The sequence below is a fragment of the Gavia stellata genome, chromosome 7 (genome assembly GCF_030936135.1).
Source record: "Gavia stellata isolate bGavSte3 chromosome 7, bGavSte3.hap2, whole genome shotgun sequence".
NCBI lineage: Eukaryota > Metazoa > Chordata > Aves > Gaviiformes > Gaviidae > Gavia > Gavia stellata.
The window spans coordinates 46,188,082-46,202,139 of NC_082600.1; the positions used below are offsets into that span (position 1 = coordinate 46,188,082).

General features: G+C 46.3%; 1 protein-coding gene across 1 annotated transcript in view; it reads right to left on the bottom strand.

Annotated features, from left to right (window-relative positions):
• Positions 1 to 9,601, bottom strand: part of TSPAN18 (tetraspanin 18) — a 135,536-nt gene extending 125,935 nt beyond the window's left edge. Inside the window, exon 1 of the mRNA XM_059819418.1 lies at positions 9,586 to 9,601. The gene's annotated coding sequence lies outside the window, so the exon portion shown is untranslated. The remainder of the gene's footprint in view (positions 1 to 9,585) is intronic.
• Positions 9,602 to 14,058: the final 4,457 nt, after the last annotated feature.

Here is a 14,058-nt window from a genome sequence, read left to right on the forward strand (position 1 = left end):
AGGAGGCACGGAGGAAGGAGAGCCACACACTCCCCCTCTCCAGGGTGCCCCCCGTAACACCCGATGGGCTCCTGAGGCAGCGGGGGTGATCCCTGGGGTGCACAGGAAAGGGGCCGGGGAGGTGGGAGGTCACCCGGTGACCGACATCTTCGAGAGAGCTGCCTCAATGCGTTCGGAGACCTGTCAGAGAAACTTCGGACAAAGAACGACACCGCGGGATTGGAAAGCCTTTCAAAAACGCGTACCAAACCAAGCGAAGAGCCCATGTTTGCGACACGGGAAAAGCCAACCCTCCTAAGCCTGGTTCCCTACGGAAACACGGCTTGTGCAGTGGTGCTCCGTGTGCTCGCCAATAACTTCCGAGCCAGTTAAACAATTTCAATTAAGTCTGACAACTACAAACTTCAGAAAAAGAGATAACTGTGTAGAAGAGGCCATCTCTTTTGCTGCTCTTGCACATAGGACAACTGTACCCCGAGTCCAACAGCATCCACAGATACCAGGGAATCCACAGCGGGGCTGAACTCAACTATCCCCTGGGGAAATCACGCTTCACTCATCCTGGTGCTCACAAAGGTACTTGCTGGGTTGGAGGGAAAGAAATTGAGGGAGGAAAAAGTGCGCAGAAGTAACGCTGTGTCTCAGTAAGAATCAATAGCTCAGGAGCAAGGGCGTTAGTAAATTGGACATTGTGCTCACATGTAACAACACGGACAGCACTAAAGAATTTGCAGTCCCGCAAGGGCCAGATCCTGCAAGTGGTCCTATGCAGACAGGTCCTTGGGCTGATAAGAAGTCCCATTTATTTCATGATGCTCTACAAGATGGGGGATGCGGATCTGGACCCTCAAAGCTTATTGGAAGAACCGGAGGCAACACGAATGTCTAACAGTGCGGTGCAAAGGAAAAAAGATGCGCCAGCATCTCTGTATAAATATCTCTGTTAATGCCTCATATATCTGGTAATGAACAGTTACAAGGCTCCCCAGGTGCAGATATTTGTTGGCGTTGGCTTTCTTTTTTTCCTAATGCGATATAAAAATGGGGAGATACACATAGAATTTAACAGTTATGGTCCCAAATCCATTTCTGTGTAATAGCAAAACGAGATTAGACAACCAGATCGTATTTGTAACGCATGTTTTGTTACAGTCTATTGCTTAAGACAGGCAATCATTTCAAGGTCTGATATTTTCTTGTAAGGTTTGGGCCCATGTTTTTCCATTTCTGTTTCACTATTCATTTATTTGTGTCACAGCATGATCCTACCTCTCCATGGTCTTTGTGGCAGAGTAGGGGATTTCCATTTCTTTATTAGACACAGTTTGACACGAAGTAATAGCCTTGTTCCTCATCCCATTCCTTTGCAAAGGACTCAGAGTGCTATTTTCCAGGAGGCTGGCTTGTCACACCCCTTGAGCAGCAGCAGATCATGGCTCTTCCAGGCAGAGATTTCATTCGTGCTCTGCAGACCTGTCACGCTGGGCTCCGTCGGTCCTCCCTCTGCACTCCCCCGTCACAACATCTCACACAGTTACCCCTGCACTGTCACAGGGCCCGTTTCAGGACCCTACACGCCGGGCAATTTTGCTGTGTACCCGGTGAATAAACCATGAAAATGTGTGTGTGTTTCTGTCTAGCCGCCCGACTCCTACCCCTCTTCTGCGGCCCAATGCACGCACCTCATGCAGAGGGTTTCTAGGAAACTGAGTGGGCTTAGTCCTGCCCAAAACACCACAGTTTTAAACAGCTCCAGATTCTATAGACAAGATCCCTTCGTCATCGGGGGCACTCTTGGCATTTTTCCAACAACTGCCCCCCACCCTCGGTGACATCATTATTCTGATATTTTGGAAAAAAGTACAGGGCAATGCATCCTAAGACTTGTATGTGTTTTCTGTTTTCCATCCTGATTCTACAAAACTGTTTCGTAAATGAACAGAAGTCAACTAGACGTGACCCCAGCTTTCAAATCTCCCACATGCTCGCGTAGACACAATAGTGCCCTTACATGCTCAACTGTGCAATTTCAGGGCCACTATTGAAAATGAGCTTCCCGAGTTTATAGTGCTTTCGCTGTCATGAAGGAACTGCTTTGTGAATCCCAGCCAGCACTGAGCTGAGTTTTGCATTTAAAGCTGGGGTTTACGTTCGTTGTTATGTGTAAAGGATATAGTATATCCTCTGTGAACTTAAAGCATAATAGCAACCTTGGATAAAAACAATTTTACCGTAGATAAATTTGTGAGAGGGCTGGTTTCCTTGTTTTCTGATAAATAATACATCACTGAAGTGAAGTCAGAACAAGGAAACAGTTCCATGGTTTAGCCCAAAACACTAAAGCCGCTTTCTCCTGTTTCAGAAGCGCCCAGAGCTGCAGCCCTCCCACTGTCTGAAGGGTCTGGCCCTTGAATATTACATCATCTGTATCATAAGCCGAAGAGTCTCTCCGTTACACTTCTGATAGGCTTGAGTTTTCAGAAGCAGAAACTGCGATGTTGGGAAGCCGTGAACAAATCGGGGCAGGTTCCTCACTGGTGTAACCGTGTGGATTTTGAGAGAACTGGATTTCGCTCCATACAGCTAACCCAGGCTAGATATTAGGAAAAAGTTCTTTACTGAGAGAGTAGTGAAACATTGGAATAGGCTGCCCAGGGAGGTGGTAGAGTCACCCTCCCTGGAGGTATTCAAGGAGCATGTGGATGTGGCATTGTGGGATGTAGCTTGATGGACATGGTGCTGTGTGGTGTTGGGTGGGTTGTGGCTTGTTGTTGTTGTGTGGTGGGTTTTTTTTTTTTTCCAGGTTGGACTTGATGATCTTACAGGTCTTTTCCAACCGTAGTGATTCTGTGATTCTGTGATTCTGTAATGAACCTTTCCTGGCTGTGCTTCACATCGTAGTTCTCAACTTCAGTTTCCCTGTTGCTTCCTTCCCTGGCCTCCCCCCCTTTCCTCCCACTTCCTTTGCCTTCAGGCTGCTCCCCTTCTTTTCCTATTATTTTCTCCCGGTAGTTCTACGCACGCCTTTCCCAATTTGCTGTGAAGGCGGATAAAGCAGGAATCCAACCACGATCCAGCTTGGCTGTGGTTCCTGGAGCTGGACTGCCACGCAGCCCAGCTCATTGCCTAGGCAGATGGGCAGAAGGAAACTCTCTGGCATCTGCACGCTGGAACCCGCGTACCAGTCTCTTTCCAGATAAGCATGGCACATTCCAGGAGCAATCTGTGCTCGGTAGAAATCACACAGTGTTATTAACTCTGCCGTGAGACTGAATGGCACTTCTGAAAGCGCAAAACAAACAAGGTCTTAGCCGCAAAGAGCTTAAGATGACAACCTGACTGTCTGAACCTGATCGCCTGCTCCCAGATAAAGACAGCAAAGTAAGCGATCTTGTTTTTCCGAGATGTCAAGCACTTGTAGCGCTGACTGAAGTGACACTGATCAGTATGCTCTCTCATCTGCTATCAGCCTGCTTTCCCAGGGCCCCTCTGTCAGGCCTGGGAAAGCAGCATGAGGGGGCAGTTGATGTACTGGTAGCGAGAGGTTTGTTCAAGCTGCATTATTAAAATCATAATTAAAACCTTGCCAGTGTATTTTTCAACCCAGTTTTGCTTTCCCAGGCTCAGCTGGGAAAACTGAAGCTAAATTGTTTACGAGTTGGTTTCTTTGTCAATATCAGCATTTCCCAATCATTTTCATCCAAGCAACAACTAACATTTTGGAGAAAAAAAAAAAATATCACAGGCCCTCATGCAGCTTTGCCATGGTAATTTTTTATTTTTTTTTTAAATCAGGAACTAAGCTGCGTTTTGAATATTCATTTACAGATTTCTTTTTCCCAGCCTTGTTTTCATATTTACCGGATCACGCGGTAACATACATGTATGTTTTTCTGAAGTGAAAAAGCATGTTTTGTCATCATTTCACATATGACCTTCTCGTGTCTCTCAGACCCACAGACCACAAGATGGGAAGCAGACTTCTAGGGCAAAAGACATGCTCTTCTTAAGATGATCCAATCCACGAACAACACTTCGTGCTCATTGAGATACTTAAATAGGTAGACATAATTTTCCTAAACGCTTTCCTGCCCACCTCCCTCCTTCCTTGTCTTTGAAGTTGCAAGATTACACAAAAGAACTGGCAGTGGTGCCTAAAACCAAAGCTCCAGAAGCAACGATTGAATGAACCCTTGGACTCTGCCCAGAAAAATCTCAATTAAGAGAATTCTTTGTAATAATTTTAATATTCGGCATTGAACGGATACTTTTAAAGCAAAATGAACATCTTTTTAAGATGATAGCCATCTCCGCTGCTAACAACAGGTAAAGCTGTACGTTACTGAACTGAAAAACACCCAGAAAATATCCTGGCCACTGTTTGCTTTTTTTCCTTAAGTGAAGTTTCCTAAAATGGAGCTTATGCCAAAACCCCAAGATTTCCAACTGCACATCCTCTGAGAAAGTTCTCCGCGTTCATATTTCCTCTGAAATTTGCAGCTGAGCTTTTTCGGTACCTCTTGAACCCTACATGGAAACAAACTTTGTTTCCCACAATCTTTTTTAGTAATTTTCACTAAGGACAAGCAAAACAGAGGCGCCCATTGTACCAGAAACCCCGCAGTCCCTTTCCCCTACACGTTTAAACATGACAAGAGAGACAAATACAGAAGAACAGTTATCCCCATTTACAAATGGGAAACTGAGGCACGAAGAATGAATGCTGAAAAAGTACTCGAGGTCTGCGGCAGCTCTAGGACGTGAGCTAGGAGATCCTGGATCCCAGACAAGTGCCTTACTCATCCAAACATCTATCCTCAAATGTTTTGACACTTCCTGGCATTTGCATTTCTCTTCTAACACAAAGAGAGGAGGCTCAAATGCACTTTTAAAACTCCAGCTGACACTAAAATCCTGAAGCTATTTTTATTCTCATAAGATTTTACAAAGCACCTTTGTCCTTTCAAAAAAAAGAAAGCTAACAAACGTAGCTTCAGGGCCTATTGTTCCTTGAGATGTTCCAATTAAATAACACTTTATTGGACCGTTAGAGTTCTTCATGATTTTTCTGGCAAAGATATGGTACGCAGTTCAGAGGTATCTGCAGAGAAAAGCAGTAATTGCCAGGGGGCAGATGGAGGTGTTGAAAACTTCACTTCTGACAACAGTTAGATGGTCACCCTGCAGTTTGTTTCAACATAGCCAGTTGTGTTGCCATAACTTGTTAAACATCTGCTAAAAACATATGGAATCCTCCTGGGGGATGTAAGTTGATGCCGTTCATCAAACTATTTCGCTGCTTCCCTTCTCCCCAAATGACTCCCTCCAGAGAGCCAGCTGAAGCACAGGATTCGAACGTCTCTATATAGCAAGGGATCCCTAGCCAGAAAAGTGGTGATAGCTCCCCTTAAATCTGGGAGAAGGTCCTATCCAAGCAAATTCTCCTGAAGCACATGCAACATGGTTAAGGAGAAAAACAAAACCAGCACATCATCAGAACTCCGCATCAGTCGTCCCACCGGGCCCTTAGGTGAAAGGAGGTAGCGTGGAGTCCTACGGCAAAACTATTCCCCATTCTGCAGAAGTTGGTTTACGTGGGCACTACAGGTTAGCTGGGAGGTTGCTGAAATTACGACCTTTGGCATGGAAGGACCTAAAGTTTTTCCTGGAATCACATAAGATAGAATTTTATTAAATCCAGAAAGTTGGACTGTCTGCTGTCTAAACACTGGGATAAACACTCATGGCTGTGTAAAATGACCGCAAGAAGGCTGTAAAACGCCGCCACAGTGTCAGTGACTTAGAGCATTACGACTGGCACTCGATTTGTGTGGCGTAAAGGTTGCTGGACATCACACATGATCCCAGAATTTTTCATGATCAAATTCAGTGCCCTAAGCGGGGTGTAGCTTTTAAGATCTGGACCGATCTCCAGTGACAGATGGAGATGTCGTATCCTAACAAGTCCATGAAGCAATGATTGGATGGTGATGCTACTATAACCTCATTGGGATAGCTGTCGCAAAGTACACAGCTTTCTCTTGCTCCTGGAAGCTTCTCTGTTTTTTCTCAGTTATGCTACTTTCTTTAATAAAAGTTTGTACTTCTTGCAGACCCCTTTTCACTTGTCATTCACCCCCCTTCCAAGCAAACACACGGGCAGGGCAGGAACAAAACTGCTCAAGTTTTGCTTCTTTGTCCTCAGTCTCAAGAGTCCTTCTGTGCATGTGTGCGTAAGGCAGCCCTGCTCTTCTGTTAACAGAAGGGAACCTGTGAGTGAATAGAGCATCCATGCTGGGTACGGGAGCTGTGAAATTGCCGAATGCTGCGCGGTGGGATTGAGGCAGACTTGGTGCTAGGTTAAGATCAGTTATTTTCAAAAATGTGATAATAAAATGAACCCTTCACCAGGCACGAATTAACCAGCCTCCCATTTTTACAAGCGAGAGCAAATGAATGCCAGGCATATGCAGTGATTTCCCCAAGTGGGCATCAGGATTAGAATGTAGGGCCCCTAACCTGTGATCAGACCACATGATTGCACCTTTATCAGCTACTTCAGACATGAGGTTTCTTTACCTGAAGATAAAAACCCTTACACTGGCCGGACACTCATTAGTCGGAACGACTGTTGTACAAATATGGTTATTTTACAGCTTAAAAATATGTAGGCCACTTGTAGGCCAGGTTGGAACTATGCGAGTCCCTTATCTGACTGATTCCTGCTGTGAATGTTTTAAACAACATTGTGAGTTACTAGCTGCTGTTTCCTATCAGGAAGAGATAAACTGTGGATTTATTAAAGGTTGGAGCCAGCTTCACCCCTGGTTTTACTAGACTGATTTCAATGAAACAATGCCAAGGACACATTCTCTTAGCTAAGTAGCCCTTAGCCACCTACTGAGATTAACTGATTGTACATCCATCACAAAAGTGTACAAAGCAAGGGAAAAGAAGCATCTCCTTGTTTCCTGTTTTTCTGAGCTACCCTCAGAGAAGAATCCAGAATCTAGATTCTGTTGGAAAGATCCCCAAGGCACTCTTCCAGTCTACTAGAAGGTTGAATCCAGCAAACCCTTGAAACCTGAGAAGTATGGAAAGCCTGGCAAAGGCTCCGAAGCTTCCTGCTCCTCCCTCTTGTTGTAGCCAGCCCCTTTGTACAGCCTTTCATGCCATGTTTTGGCACTTGTGATCCTGACTGTGATAACAAATTGCAGAAGTGGCTGTGAAAGTTAAAAACATTAAGAAAAAAATGTTAACCGGACTTTTCTGAAATCATGAAAAGTACAGCTGAGTCAAGACTAAGGAGTTTAGAGAGGAACAAGGGTTTGCCCAAACCACTTCTGCAGCACTGCTTTTAAGACAGTTTCAGTTGCCCTAGTAGAGGTGCGGGAGCGGTGCACGCCCTCAGGTTAGTTCCTTCTGCGCAGTCTGCAACCCAGTCTGCACATTTCCATCTTCCTCCTTCTCAGTACGTGCCTCTCTCCTGCTTTCATCTCCTCTTCTTTTCTCTAGGCTCGTTTTCTCTCTCTGTCTCCAGGCCTGGTGTGTTCCCTGTAGGACTTTCACTCTAATTCTTTACTTTCCCCCGTGTATCCCTCTGATAACCCCTCCCTCCCTCCCTATCAGGTCTCTACGTTGTCTTCCAGGTGATCTCATTTTTGGCTCCACAGATAAAGTCGCAAAGCAGCGAATGAGTAGGGAAAGGAGGGTCAGAGACAGGCAGAAGGGGCTTTTCTCTTTAACTTTGCAGAATGGGGGCAAACACCTCTGTCGCAAGCAGCAGCAACGGCCTGTTAGAAAGGATGAGAATGGAAACTCTGGCTTTCTTGGAAAGAGCCACTGAAATGAAGCAATAGTTTTGGGAAGCCCAGGGTATTGGTAGAGCAGCTGGTCTCCTCCTGACTGGGATTCGCTGTGTTCCAGGGCTATAATGAGGCAAACAGAAAATTTGCCAACCAAGGCTTTATTCACTGTGCCAGGGAGCAGCCGTTCCTTCACCTGAGCTAGAAATGGCTTCACTAATGTGCAGCATGTGCACGAGTCACTAAAGAGCCTTCACCCTTCATCAGTCAGAGAAGTGCAGTTGCGTGTGCGGGAGGACTGACAGAGGCAAGGGGATGGCAAGCTATTAAGAATGAAGCCTAATGGCCCCTTGAGAGCATGGGAGAGGGGAAATAAAATAAAATTAAAAAAACCCTTCACCTGAATTTTAATCACACCCAAGGGAAGACATGAGATTTAATACAAAACATTACACAGCTGCTTTGCTACACGAGATTAACTTCATGTAACAGGATGAATAAAAATATTCCCACTCCAACTTTCTGAAACATTCTGCCCTGAGGCAGTGAGAGAAATGGCACAGAATGCAGAATGAGGCAGGGAGATGAGCTAGAGATGCTTTTAAGCTCTGTGCAAGTCACCCATCCAAAGCTGAGCTCTGACACAAATCTCCTTCAGCATCTCAAATTAATAATTCATCCTTAGCTGGGCGATCATTACAAAATCTCGTTTTGTAGACAGACAGACAGAGAGAACAAATATGAGAGCTAATGCCAGCTGACAATACTGTGAATCTTTGAAAGCAACAGGCTATGACAGCACTTCTTAGGTTCTCCTAGTGCTATGCTTAGAGCCTGGGCATCTGCAAAAGACTGTAAATGTGCGTGTATGAGGAGTGACCCACTTCTGCAGTTGGAAGTTGGAATGCCTCCCAGATGCACACATGACGTTTTGGCAACAGAGAGGGAGAGAAGTTCAAGGAAACTAGGAAGAGAGTTCAGAAGAGGAGTGTGAATGAAAATACCAACGCAGCAAAACATCTAGTTTTAAACTCTTTGTAATCAGTCATCCCAGATGAGCTGCTATCAAGGTCACAAGAGATCTTTGTGGCAGAAATGAGGCAACTTCCCTCAGCCACCAAGAGAAGTTGTAAGCGCACATCGCAGCCTGTCAAAGTCAGCAGGGACTTAGTCATAAATTGATTTACGAGAATATCAGCTGGAGATGTAACCTTTTTACTTCTCAAGCTGTGGAGTAAATGCACGTCCCTTGACAAGTAACTTTCCCTGGTAACCCCATCAACCATTTATGAAGCAAGAGCGGTATTTCCTTAGTGCTCAGCATGACAGGCAGTGTGCAATTCACAAAATACACCTCCCTCCATAATCAACAATTTCTAAAATTAACTATTTCCTAGTCTTGACACAAATTATCAGAAACATCCAACTGATCATTGTGCACATTTTGCACTTATCTTTTTGGGGCAGCAGTCCCGTTAGGTCCTGGAAATTAAGCAGCTTCTAGCACTGCCTAGGCCTTGGAAAATAAATCCAGATCTCAACAATTGCTATGAGTCAGATGTGATTTTCTTCCTTTACGCCAGATGAGAATTCACAACTTCAGCGTGATGCCAGTCATAGAAATAAGCAGAACAGAGAGTTGCCTAGGACAGCAGCGCGCTCAGGGACGGCGTGCTGCCTACTTAGTCTCTGCGGGAGCTCTGGAAAGGCAGGCTGGCGCTGGCTGCGGCTGCTCAGACAGAAGCCAGGGTTATTCGGAACAGATGTAGCAGTCACTTACCTGATCTCTCTCAGGTGTCTGGCAGCAGTAGTTGTAGCAATCCCACTTCCCCAGTGCTCTCCTCTTCAGCCTGCAATTACAGTTGCACCCATTCCCGCTACTCTTCTCTTGCCTGGGGAAAAAGCAGTCTCGCGCCAGTCCCTCATCTTGGGGGCTGAAGAATTCAACTTTGCCTATGCCGTGGAGAAGCCGTGAGTCACGCCTAGGCACTGGTGATGCTCTGCAGCTGGAGGTGTTCTGAGTGAGATGTAAATCAAGATACATGGTCATAAAGCAGCTAGTGACAAGTCTTGGAGGAAAAGAAAGGTGTTATCTTTAGTAACCAGGCCAAATGCCAGCTCCAGCTAAGATAACAGCCATTCTACTGACTTCCTGCAATTTTCCTTCAGTGAAATATTATCCTCTTTACTTCCTGCCAGAGTGTCATTTAACACTGCTTTGCCAGTCTACCGTGATTCACTCAAAGGAAGCTGCATTTCAGTAAAGACTAAAGTAACTCCACCACATTAGAGATGCGTCCAAACTGTGAGATTCAGAATGAGTTTTATATCCATATTCAAGAGGCTGCATGAATTCAGTGGTTTAGTTGAATTTCGGCCAGTGAAATTAGCAATAATCCTTCATTGTAGGAAAAAAACAACAAACTGCTCAAATACATGGATGACATGAGCATTCCTGTCTGTATGCGGAGAGTAGATGTTACTAAAATCATTTCTTCAGAACAATAGCAAGACCCTCTTCCTACAGCACTCTGATCTCGGATTCCAGCAGCCACTAATCCTATCACCGGGAAACAACTGCTGCTCCGAGAGACTGCACTGAAGTGCTCTCCAAACAGCAGGTACCAGCCAGTTCCCACTATCTTTCATCATGAGAGCTAGCAGGGCTGTATCTACACCAACATTTGCTGCACATATTGCAGCTCTGCCTCAACAATGTCTTGCAGACACCGTCAGGTGATACAAATGCTTTGTCATAACATATCGCTTGAACCCAAGATAAAACTACACCACAGCAATTTATCCCTACCTGGATGTTTGCGCTGGAATATGCCAGCGTACGTGAGGAAGATGGAACGGCTCCCAAAGCAGGCAGGAGGAACTGTTGTTTTTCTGTTCACAATGGGTTTCCTCATCAATCAGGCATGTTTATTAAAGCTTGCTTCCTTTAGCAGGATCACTATAAAGGGCAATTATGGAGGAGGAAGAGGAGTACAGACTTCTGACCTGCCATCTTCCAGGATTTGTCCTGAAGATTAATTGAATCCACCACTTTAATGAGGCTGAGTCCCCACTGAATGGATGACCAACATCTTCACATTCTAGTGTGAGTTTACAGTAACAAGACATCCTCCCTACACATGTAAGGCCACGTCTTTCACGGGAGCATTAGGTACCGAGCACAAATCACAGGCCAAGGAGGAAAGGCACAGCTATTCACGGAAATTCAGGTAGTGTCAGAGCCTCAGGATCTGTAAGGCCAGCCCTGCTGTAGCTAATAGGCAATTTCTCCATCAAGTGTCACACCGTTCACATGTTTCTGCTTCTCCCTTTCCTCCCAGGGTGCTGATGGTGGTGTTGATGGAGGTGGGATTACAGCCAGCTGTTCTCTGACATGAGGTGTGCTAGGCAGTGGGATACTGCTCTCAGCTCCAGAAGCTGTCAAAGCCATCATGGATTTATATTCTGTGGAAGTAATTAGGGACTCCCCGTTGCTCCTCCACTCGCCTCCCATTTGTAGGACAATCACATCAGACTAGAGTCGTGCTCAGTCAACACTGCCAGCCTCCCCTGAAGCCAGTGGGGCCTATTAAGAGAGGTTACTGGGGCAGATGGAATATTCCCCACTAGAACGCACATGCTATGGATTTTGCCCTTGAACGTAGCCTGTGGCAATTTCCAGCAGATAAATGAAAGCTGCTATTCTCATTGATTTTTTTTTAATAATTATTTGCATCACCTCTTGCTTCTAGTCATAGCAATCGCATCTCCAGCCTGAGGTGGAGACACTCATTCGTTTTTTATCTTCCCTATTTGCCCGATTTTTTCCATTCACTGGCTCACTCTCTCCACAACTAGCGCAGGGATACAGAGCCTTTGTGCTAAGGGAGTCTGGAAGGGGAGCTGCTGCTGCTCACCAGCCTCCTTTTGATAAGGTTTGCAAGGAGAAGGGACTGGCTCTGAAATGGTTAAGCACTTTTCTTCAGCTAGCTTTGGTCCTTCCCTCACCACCAACAAACCGGACTGGCAGCTCAGAGACACAGCCTGAGCTCATTTTATCCTCCTGCATCAGGCAAAAGCCTTGACGAGGCAGTGAGTTTCTTAGGCAGTGGGCTTCCCACTGTCACGGGAGGCTCACTGGGGGGACTGGGGGACCAGGACCCATGACTTTTGCCAGGATGAAAAGCCAAGCTCTTGCAGTTTCCTGCCTAATAGCAGATCCCTCCGGCTGCGTCCTTGCCCTCCCCCCGGGTGAACTGCCCTTGACCCAGTGAATTCAATTAGTATGGTTCTTCCTTTATCAAACAAACCCCACATGGCCCAAACCAAACATGGTGTATTCGAAAACAAATGGATTGAAATGGCCCTAATCTACTCAGACACTGTCCTCTGCGTATGTTCCCTCCATTCAGCCTGCCTACAAACACAATCAGGGAATCATCAGGGTCCCATCTGGTCTGCCAGAGGAGAGGGGAGTCTGACACCCTGCAGAGCAGAGAGTACCAGTGACTGGGGCCTGTATCAAACAGATCATTACAGTGCCTCCACAGTGCTTTTTGGGCCAGTTTTCTGACTGGCCCCACTGTTGAGCCCTTAGGGGATGTGGGAGGGTGCCTCAGTTGCAGTCCTAGGGAAGAAAGCTTGTGTGACCTTGACTCGTACCGTTTTCCCCATGCACAGTGATGCACAGTACCATCACATGCAGTCTGGACAAACCACACTCACTAAAGCACTTCTGTAAGCCACCACAGCACAAACCACAGCACCTTGCCTGGAGGGCTCTGAATTACTTCAGCCACTCCATACATGAAGGTTTTTCCTTTGTACCACAGGGAAGTTGTCAGCGCTCCCATTTATGGAGCCCACCGATCAGCTACATCTGTCCTAGGATGCGTGCCAGCAAGACGATATCCCGTGTCAAAGGAGGATTCCCCACCTGACTTGCCCAAAGGAAGAACGCAGCCACGATGAGGAGAAGAGATCCATCTTGCAGATCTGCACAGCCACAGGTGCTGCACCTACGATTGCCATCATAGACAGCACAGACTTGTTTGGGAACCCTCTTCTAACACCGTGCGCCAAGCAGCGAGTCGAGCGTGTCAGAAATTGCTGGACACTCCTGCCATCATCTATTCAGACACGTCTCCCGTGCCCCATCTTCTCTTAACCAGCAGAGACCGGGCACGACCCCAGCCAGCAGACAGGACACAGAGGCAGAGGAAAGCCAGAGGGGGTGGCCCAACCCAACAGGTCCCAGCAGAGATGTGCTGGGGGAGCAGTGGAAAAGGCCAAACACTCAGAGATCCCGGCTCCCTTTTGCTTTGGGGCACAGATGGAGAATAGCGTAAGTCAGGCAGCACATCTTGGACGGACTTCCCGGTGGTTCACAAGAAAAGCCTGGTAAAAGAGGATCAGAGGCAGCGCAAGGGTGAGAGGGCTTGAACAATACTGCCGCAAGGTCTGGAGGGACGGTGCCTTGCCTTCAGACAGCTCTTATGTCTCATGAGGACATGTTCCAGCGATACACTGAAGGACCAGTGACACATACAGGAATTTCAAGCCAGGGCTACGCAACTGGGTAGCTGTCAGGGCTGCAAAGACGCTAATAAAGAAAATTAGTCCTCCCTAGCACAGCCCATCCCAAAAGGCTTTCTCCATGTGGTCATTCAGACAGCAAGGCATTTGAGCCAAGTCTCCTGTGGCGATGCCCACTGAGGCCAGTCTCTCCTGCTGCAGTGGGCAGTGGCTTCTCATTCAGCCTTATCCCTCTCGGTGGCAATGGAACAGCGGGAAGGAGACAAGAGCCAGGGGCGAGCATTCATTCCAGGAAGATTCAATGCCAGGGAATCTATTCCTTTTATACAGCCTTTATACATCTGTTTTCAGTGTATAACACATGTCTTAGGTGAGTTTAACAAAACTGTGAAAAAAGAAATCCTGTGAAGTTAGACCAGAGATCTTAGCAGGACATATTTGAAGAAATTGCTGAAAAACATAAATTAGATGTTATCATGTTTTCTATTCCAGGCTGCCTGAAATATAAAGCAGGACATACATATCCCTGAGCGGTGGATGGGAATTATCCCACTGGAACCAGTAGCCAGCACTCCAAACTTCTGAGATGAGCCGTTCTTTTGAGCCACTTCCTTTGCCCCAAAAGCCCTGGACAGGTTTTCCTTATTCTCTAAAATACCGGACATGATCTCGCTTACTTTTTTTCTGTCAAAAAATCCCCAAGAAGATAAAGGAATTT